We start from the raw sequence: 10,264 nt of genomic DNA, 5'->3' as shown, positions 1-10,264 counted from the left end.
TTCATCACAGGAGCATCTTGGTTAGGTAAGAGAGATGCTTCAAGAAATTATTTTTAAAAGATTAGACTGTAATAGATTGGTGAGAAAAAACATTTAATGTTAGTTCTTATATCTTTTGCCAATGTCATTTTCATAGTTATTATTTTTCTCTCCCCACCAGGATTCCTCTGCTTGCCAGTGTGAAAATGGTGAATTATATAGTGACCGTGGCCACTGGCGATCTCTCCACTGCGAGCACTTTTAACAATGTCCATATTAAGCTGGTGGGCACAGATGGCAAGAGCCAACGCACCTGGCTCAAAAGCCTCAAAGGGGCTATAAACTTCATCAGAGGAGCAGTAAGTCTGAAATATCCTTCTCTAAATGTATATCACTCTTCTTCAACTTCAGATTATTGAATTGAATATCAATTTAGAGAAGCTGATGTAAACCCTGTGCAGCAACAGGATATGTGCTCTTTAACCTGCAGACTCAAGGGTGACTAAAGCAACAAAAAAAGTCCACATATTGAGCTCCAAATAAATATTATTATATTATATTCATGCATTGAATAAATGTTATATTGTCCATCCTTCTACATTCAGTATTGTATGCCAACCATTGGAATGTTACAGTTCACTTCTTGGTTCTCAAATATGCAACCCATTTCTGTCATAACTCCAGGTGGCCCCTTTTTTTGTGTCCTGCCCCGTCTCCATTGGAAAGCTGGTCCTGATTGAGATAGATAAACAGCCTCTCCCACTCTTCCGTGAAGACACTTGGTTCCCTGCCAAGGTGGAAGTGAGATCCCTACAACTTTCCCATCTACCGCTGGATCACTGACAATGAGGTGCACCGCTTCAGAGAGGGAACAGGTTTGTGTGAATTAGACTTGTCATCCTGTATGCTGTTCACTGACCACAGAAGACATAAAAGAAGGAAATGCTGGTCTATAAGGAGGCTGGAGTAACCAACTCGCTGTATTTATCAACAATTTAAAACCGTGTTGTTATTTCTTTCTTCAAGCTCTGAGAGTCTTTCAAGACGACCATGATCTTGGCAAGTACAGTCGGGATCAGGAGCTGAAGCAGCGAGGGGAAGACTATCGGTGAGCAATCAGAGCTTTTACACTTTTTAACTTTAAACACCCCAAAACTAACGTTTATCTACGCCCTTTTGGGAGAAAATTAACCACCATATGACATTGTTACACCTGCCAGGGTTTATTGAAATGTATTTTGCAATATTGAAGTCAAGTTGAGTATATTATGCTTACATATTAAATTAAAACTGCTTATTCACTGGTATCTCATGTGCAAAGTTCCTCATTACTCAGCTCTTGTCTATTTACCAGTTGGGATGTGTATGTAGAGGGAATACCCCACTGCATAAAGGCAGCACACCCTCTTGATCTGCCTTTAGAGGTCCAGTTCTCCTTCACCAAGGCAACAGAGTTTCGCTTCACAGCAAACAATAGGTGAGGTCTTCAATTCTGTCAGATATCAGTAACTGTACCAGCCTATGAAAATGATTCAAGGCATAACAATAAAGTTAATTTATGCTTTTATTTTCTAGCCTGGAAATGCTGGAACTGAAGGGACTTTCTGACTCTACGGAGAACTGGCCTAATATGGATGCTATCGATCGGGTGTTCTGCTGCCAACAGACTGACATATCAGGTACTATCATGGTAGTTTTATGAAGTACTTGGGTAACACTTTATAATAACTACACACCATGAAGCATTAGTTAAGTATGAATAAATACTTAATCTATCATTTATAAAGCATTGTTCCTACATTAACACTAATTAGTATGCAATTTAGAACAGTTATAAATGTTTTATTCTTGATTAATAAGCTTGTCTATTATGTGTTTCATTATTGTGTTTTCATACTTTATAAATGATGGATTCCCCATTTGTAAATGAAGTATTATATATATTACAAACCAATTATTAAGGAGTTGATGATTAATACGATCATTTATAAAGTGTAAGTAAATGATTAAGAACGTATTTAGATGTACATTATTCATCCATTTATATATATATAATGATTTATGGTTAGGGACTATGTTAATATATGCTTTATAAATGCGTATTAATACTGCAATTCATGGTTAATTCATGATTGATTAAGGTAGTTACCTGTTTTGCATGACCTCATCTAAAGTGGGGACTATATGCCTTACAAAGCATTTATAAATGACTTTGAAAGGCCAGTAGTGCCTCAAAACCCATAATTTTTCAGCAGAAAAGGAAAATAGACACAACAAAAATTGATCAAGAACATATCAATATTTATTGCAAGATGCAAACGATATACAAACCTCTCAGCCATTCATTCATGTAAGAAACAAACAAACAAAGATATTCTCCTTCATGAGAACATGGCTGGATATAAAACATTTGTAAATATACAACTGGAGCTAACCAGGAGCTTTGCACATTAGTTTACATTTACTTATTTAATTATTCATTTTAACCAAGCATATCGATCTCCACTGTTCGCACTTTTCTTCAGTTGCATAACCCGATGGCAGCCGGCCGAATCTGCTCATTTTTTGCAATAACCGAAATAAGTGAAATCGAGCGAAATCCCGCTTCATACGTCATCAATGTAGGACAAACCTGGGCCTCCAATGCCCGTCAGTGTGATTCTTAGTTTGCTGGCACGTCCACATTATGTACGATGAGTATCTAGCTAGCCTTCCAGCTAGCACTAGAGGTCCTGAGACAGGCACACGCTAACGCGTCAACTCCGTTGTAAATAGAGCAATCCAGGTGACAGATGGCTAACTGTACGATAACGACAATGTTAGATGATCATTTATCTGTTCATATGAGTGGAGTGAATGAGATCGATATGCTTGGTATGAAATGAATAATTAAATAAGTAAATGTAAACTAATATGCAAAGCTCCTGGTTAGCTCCAGTCGTATATTTACAAATGTTTTATATCCAGCCATGTTCTCCTGAAGGAGAATGTCTTTGTTTGTTTGTTTCTTACATGATTGAATGTCTGAGAGGTTTGTATTTAAGAGTATATTGTTTGCATCTTGCATTAAATATTGATATGTTATTTATCACTTTTTGTTGTCTATTTGCCTTTTCTGTTGAAAAACTATGGGTTTTGAGGCAGTGATGACCTTTCAATGTAATTTATAAATGCTTTGTAAGGCATAAATAGTCCTCACTTTAGATGAGGTCACGCAAAACACTTTACTAACGAGTAGTAACTACCTTAACTAATCATGACTTAATCATTAATACGCCTTTATAAAGCATATATTAACATAGTCCCTAACCATTAGTGCATATCTAAATCATTATATATATATAAATGGATGAATAATGTACATCTCAATGATCTTATTAATCATCTCCTTAATAATTGGTTTGTAAAATATATAATACTTCATTTACAAATGGGGAATCCATAATTTATAAAGTATGAAAACGCAATCATGAAACACATAATAGACGGGTTTATTAATCAAGAATAAAACATTTATAACTGTTGTTATGAATTGCATACTAATGAGTGTTAATGTAGGAACAATGCTTTATAAATGATGAATTAAGTGTTTACTCACACTTAACTAATGCTTCACAGTGTGTAGTTATTATAAAGTGTTACCAGTACGGGTAACTGTATGCATGATTCAACTATGTTCATTCGGATATACATGATGCTACCTAAAACATGTTATTTAATTGCATACAATTAAGACTTTGACGCAACTATAGACAGTGTCCAGCCATGTCTGTGACTGCAGTCTGTGCAACACATAGAGTGAAGCTGATAACTGTGATAGAGGAAGTTTTTCTAGTACAAAGTTTATAACTCAATGAAGTTTAACTTTTTTTTCTAGCATATGTTCAGGATCATTGGAAGGAGGACGCTTTCTTTGGCTACCAGTTTCTAAACGGTCTGAACCCCATGTTGATCCGACGTTGTTCAGTCCTGCCCAACAACTTTCCTGTCAGTGATGACATGGTCTCCCTCGGTGGTCAGCGTAGCTTGGAAGATGAAATGAAGGTGAATGTCTTGACTTTGATTGATCTTTGAGTCATATTTAGCTTCATGACATGTTCAATTTGAAAAAGCATGTTGCACTAACATTCACTTACGTTTACTTTGTATGATTACTCTTCACACTGTATGCATCTGAATACAATTTTAAACTGAAAAAAAATGTTTTAAACAGGAAGGCAACATATTCCTGTGTGACTACAAGCGTTTGGATGGGCTGAAAACAAGTATCATCAACGGGAAGAAGCAGTACTTGATGGCTCCCCTCGTCCTGCTTCACAAAACACCTGATGATCAGCTGGTGCCAATTGCTATTCAGGTGAGATTAACACTCAAATATTTTATTGTAGTGATGACTCTACCAGGACGGACAGACATGCAATACTATAGATGTCATATGTACAGAGAAGACAGAAATACCTTTAGTTAAATTACACAAATAGAGTGAAAACATATATGAATAATGTGGATCAGAGAAAAAGCATTATATAAAGTCTTTTCATTGCAATTGCCAGATTGGCTCCCTTTTCCTTGGCCAAAAACATGAGAATTTAGGCATTAGATCGGGTAGTTTTCATACTACAACCAGTAGTTATAAGATGTTAATATGGATCTTCTGAACTCGGGTTTCTCTTCTCAAGTTGACCCTGTGCTCTGACATGGGATTCAAATAACTTGTGAATTTGCTCTTAGAGATCAACAACTATCTATCTAACTGAAAAGCAGATGAAGCCTAATAGTACACATACAACAATTTCAAAAAATCCTTATCACTCCTGTAAAATTTGCCTAAAACGCCAATCCAAGGCATACCCAAAGTAAACTGACAGCTCTTATTGAACCATTGGGAGTACATGTATGGTTTTAGTCTCTATTGAAAGGTAACACTCTGACGTTTCTTCCCAACAAGTCAGAATCACTGTAAGTGCTACTGGCATTGAGCTAATGAAGCTATTTCCACCTGGATTCTTTTTGGCCAACAGATGCCTGCAGATAACCATGGCTGGGACTTATTAGCTGGAAAACACAATGGTACTATAGCATGAAGTCACAGTACCTAGTACAAGTTCAAATTTGATAACAATACGACAGAAAATGAATATTTTACATATGGTTTACTAAGAGTACGTCCGTGTAAAAGCGCATTTGGATGCTCGTAGTCACCACGTCAAAATGCACAGATGTCCGAAATTCAAACTATAGTTTATTTATGTTGATGTATGGTTAACTATAACATATTTAACCATTGTCAACTTTCACAGATTCACTAACTACACTTTGGTGTTCAAGATCGGTAACAAGTACCTCACTGACGGTGCGAGATTTGAGTTCGCAAACGTTTACCCAGCTTACTTTGCGTGAATCTGCACAGCGTTCTCTTTGTAATTTCATTGGCTATATGAAACCTGAGTTTGAACAAGATCTGTTGCAATTGGCTCGAGCATTACCCAAAGAAGAGAGGCAGGCATTGTCTTTCAAAGCGGACTCTCGTTGACTGTTCCAGAATGTGACCAGGCTATGGAAGCTCCTATTGGGTCAAATGAGGTGTCATCAACCTGTTGCCGTCAGAGTGGCAACAGGTTTACGTTATTGACCACTACTGGCAATATATTGTATGGATTGAATTAACCACACCTCCCTTCCTTCTCCTGCAGCTGAAGCAGACTCCAGCAGATGATAATCCCATCTTCTTTCCTACTGACTCTGAGTACGACTGGTTGACGGCCAAGATTTTTGTGAGAAGTGCAGATTTCAATGAGCATGAACTCAATGTTCACCTGCTGCGCACTCATTTGCTGGCTGAAGTTTTTGCAGTGTCACTGCTGCGCAACGTGCCCATGGTGCATCCGCTGTACAAGGTACAGGGAGAATATGGAACTTTTACTAGAGTTGTAATTTTTTCAACTTGCTGAGTTTTGTGTCTTCCAATGTTGATGAATCATAATTTTAGTGTGCATATATTTTCAAAAATGTGACACTGCTGAATGGTATAGAAGCATCAAGATGTGTGCTTTGAAGTTAACAGAGTTTTCCTCTTTCCCTCAGCTCCTTGTACCTCACACTCGCTACACTCTACAGATCAACAACTTGGCTCGAGGTCTACTAATATCTGAGACTGGAGTTTTCACTCATGTACGAAAAGACAAACATCTAAATATCTAAACATCTTTTTACATTTTCAATGTCATATACATTATTTATCTCAAACTATAATCCTTACATATTTGAATGTCTCCTAGTTTGCAGCTTCTGGTGGAGAGGGTGTGGAGACACTCCTGAAGAGATCACTGTCCTCAGTGACCTACCGCTCCCTCTGCATACCAGACGACATTGCTGAGCGTGGGCTGGAGGATGTACCGAACTTCTACTACAGGGATGATGGACTCAAGCTTTGGGATATCATCCACAGGTAGTACAGGTGTCCTGGTATTGGAAAACAAGAGCTCTAAATCCTCCCCTCTCTAGCTAGCTTTTATTCTCTTATGTCACTCAGTTGGTTTCTCATAAAGGATCAGTTAAGCTGCAACATGTGTAAGGTTTTTCCCTTCTTTTGCCCTTTACAAACAGTTTCTTTGCATAATTTCTTTCAGTTAGTCCATGTTAATGCAATTTCCTACGAACAGTTTATCTTGAAACATATGCTCCATAGCAGTGACCAGAGGAACTGCTGCAAGTTAGACTAACAATAACTTACAATATGACAATTCAGTAAATGAGGGATCTGCCTCTTAATTGAGTAGATGGGCAATTGGCTGTAAAGTTTTCTGAATGAAACAGCCTGAACTACTTTGATTGAGAACTTCTGCGAGATTAGAGAAGGGGCATCCCTACCCTTCAACATTGAAGGCTTCAGTTTCAATAAAAAGCAATCATTAGTGTGGTTGACACAAAGACAGGTGATGTCTGAATGTAATAACTTGTATTATGACAGAGGGCACTGTAATGGAGTTACAGAATATGAAATATAAATTTATTTTCAGGTTAATTAAAAGGAATAATTCAACATACAGAAATACAAGTTTTTAGTTTCTCTCCAAGAGTTGGCCAAGAGATGAGAAGATCAATACCACTCTCATGTTTGTGTGTTAAGTATGAAGCTACAATGAAGAGGTGATTATCCTAGCTCAGCACAAAGACTGGAAGATCTCTCAAAATATCAAAAATAGGCCTCCCAACGCCTGTAAAGCACCTTCAACATTTTATATTGTTTGTTTAATCCTGGTTATTTGTCGTCACTGTGAGGTTGCCAGAGAGCCAGAAGACTCCAGGAAGTCCCTGCACCTGGTTACTGTTTACCAAGAATGAAATGTGGCATGTAACTAATTTATTTCCTGTTAGTGTAAAGTTTAAATGAAATAAATACAATGTGTTAATTAATCAAATTTAGAGGTGCTGGTAGGTATATTTTTTGTAAACATAAAGCTAGCCAGGCTAACTGTTTCCAGTATTTAGGCTAAGCTAAGCTGATTGCCACCAGGTTGTAGAGCTATACTTAACGCACAAATATGAGAGATATTGATATTCTCATCTCACTCTCAACAAGAAAGAAAATGGGCAAGTTTCAGAAAATGTCACATTATTTCTTTAATGTGTTGAATAAGCTATTGCACCAAATTCTTAAATATAACAGAACTGATTGTTCTAAAGAGATGGCCCTAAATTGTCTTACAAAAGAATGTCTTGAGAGTGTGTATTTAAAAAAATGCCTAATTCAACTAGGAATGTGTTTAACAGAACTTATCCACATTTGTCAAAGGTATGTGAAGGGAGTGCTGAGCTTCTACTACAACAATGACACTGAGGTCCAGAAAGACTCTGAACTGCAAAAGTGGATTTTGGACATTTTTGAACATGGATTCCTTTCCCAAGTCGGCACAGGTGGGCTTAAAGACAAGATCAATCTTAATGATGATGAATGTGCACATTTATGAACCATTATATGATCTTAATGCAAACAGAAGTCAAACTTAAATGTTGTCTTCCAGACAATGAATGCAGTTTATTCCCTCTAATTGTCAGGAATTCCAGAGATCTTCACCACCGTGGCTGAGTTGGTCAAGTTTGTCACCATGGTGATCTTCACCTGCTCAGGACAGCACTCGGCTGTGAATGCTGGACAGGTACGGTCTTTTAATTCAGTTATAATAATGCTATTTTTATGGAATGGGTTCATGAGGTTTTTACTGTTAGCAAGTCTAACATAAGGGTCTACAGCCATGCTAGCAGGACTGTGAGGCTGCACTTTGGCACGGTGATGCTTTGAGCTGTAAACAACAAATGCTAACATACTTGCAATGGCAACGCTAACATGCTAACTTTTAGCAGGTATAATGTTTATGAGATCACAATCTTTGTTTACCATGTTAACATGCGAGCCTCAGCAAGTTTTTTCTAATCAGCACAAAACACAAAGTACAGCTGAGGCTGGTAGGAATGTCATTAGTTTTGAAGGTATTTGGTCATAAGACAGAGTATTGGACAAATAAAAACTTTGATCTGATAGATGAAAAGTCATAGGATCACCAACGTTATTACAGTTCGTCCTGAGGTAAACATAAATGTCTGAACCAAATTTAATGATGATCCAGCTAAAAGTTGTCGAGACATTCCTCTGAAAACCAAGAATGTTATCCTCATGTCGGCACTAGAAGAAAAATCAGTGAATCACCAAAGTCATTAGGATTCATCCTCTGGGGACCATGAATGTCTTTGTTCCAATCCAATATTTCAGTGTGGACCAAAGTAGTAGACAGACTGACATATGGCGTAGCTTCAAACCGTATTAATCAGTCATCTGTCAATCATTCATTCTTCACAGTATGACTACGCTGGCTGGATGCCCAACAATCCCCTCACCCTACAACGTCCTCCACCAACCACAAAGGGGACAACAAGTGAGGCCACGATGCTGAAGACATTCCCTGATGTCAACGCAACGGTTCAGATACTTGCCACCGTGTGGCTACTCAGCAGCCAGTCCACTGACTCTGTAAGTGCCCAAGTCTTTAATCACATAAATTAAATTCATGTTTAAGTTGTTTTAAGTGTAGGTCATTTGAGTCCCACCAACTGAAACTGTACATTACTGTATATTGCCAAAAGTCTGTTTTTATCACTCAAAATATTTATTTTTTTAAATGTATCATTAATGTCATCAGGTCTTTCTTGGCCAGTACCCAGTGGAGCATTTTAGTGAGACGATGCCCTGCAAGCTGATCAAGGATTTTCAAGGAGAGCTTCAAGTGTTAAGTGAGGCCATCACAGACAGAAACAAGAATATGGACATCCCATACACATACCTGGATCCAAAGGTGGTAGAAAATAGTGTTAGCACTTGAATATTAGAAGGTGTGACCTCCACAGATGTTGGCCAAATTCAACACTGCATGTGATCGTTGTATGCTGATTGATTTGACTGAAGTAAAAATGTACTGTTTTTTAATCATAAGCCACATCTTACATTTGCTTTTGCTTTTTCAACACAAGAATGATTTCATCTGTTATTTTTTCTGGGACAACTCTACAGCATATGTGTTGTGTTGTAGCCATTTGTTACAGGACCAAGAATGACACGAAGCTCACTCTAGTGCAACACATTTAATTACCTGCAAATATATGAAAATACATCAGGTCAGGTCAGAAGCGCTCTCTGTTCTGATTACACTTTGCTCATCATGTACTGACGGCTTTCTTCTGCTCTACTTACGTTAGCTACTCTATAACAAATATAACTCATAGCAAACATTTCACTTTCATTGCCAACTCAGATAAAATGCCATAAACACATTACTTTCCATACCAGTCTAAATTCTCTTTTCACATGATTTCTCACAGAAATGATAATAAAGAAACATCAACAGTGAATACTGACTGAACTCTTATTTTGTAAATGATATAGCTTAAAACATTCTCATCTGACCGCGTGGCTTTGGAGGGATAGCATATGGTATTAATAACATAAGCTAATACATAAGCATGCTAGCAGCGATTAGCATTCAAATAGCAGTACATGTAATTCGCTCTCCAGCCTGACACTGGCTCATTCCTTAACTACGTTGATATAACCATTCCCTCAATTCACATATATAAAACTAACTCCAGCTCTCATAGAACCGAACTATCTTTTAGATTAGCGTTAGTCAGCAGAAGTATTTCAATGACCTCCGCCATTTTAACAATAGAAGCGTGAAAAAAACTCATTACCGACTACAATCAAATGTCTGCATTTTACAGTTACTAAGGCTTC

General features: G+C 37.5%; 1 pseudogene; it reads left to right on the top strand.

The window, feature by feature from the left end:
* LOC116396677 (arachidonate 15-lipoxygenase B-like) lies at positions 1-9,882 on the top strand (annotated as a pseudogene).
* The last annotated feature ends 382 nt before the right edge of the window (positions 9,883-10,264 follow it).

This window comes from Anarrhichthys ocellatus, unplaced genomic scaffold (genome assembly GCF_004355925.1).
Source record: "Anarrhichthys ocellatus isolate YVR2014 unplaced genomic scaffold, GSC_Weel_1.0 scaffold58, whole genome shotgun sequence".
NCBI classification, from domain to species: domain Eukaryota; kingdom Metazoa; phylum Chordata; class Actinopteri; order Perciformes; family Anarhichadidae; genus Anarrhichthys; species Anarrhichthys ocellatus.
Note: the sequence above shows the minus strand (reverse complement) of the source record. Positions and strands in the feature narration are given on the sequence as shown.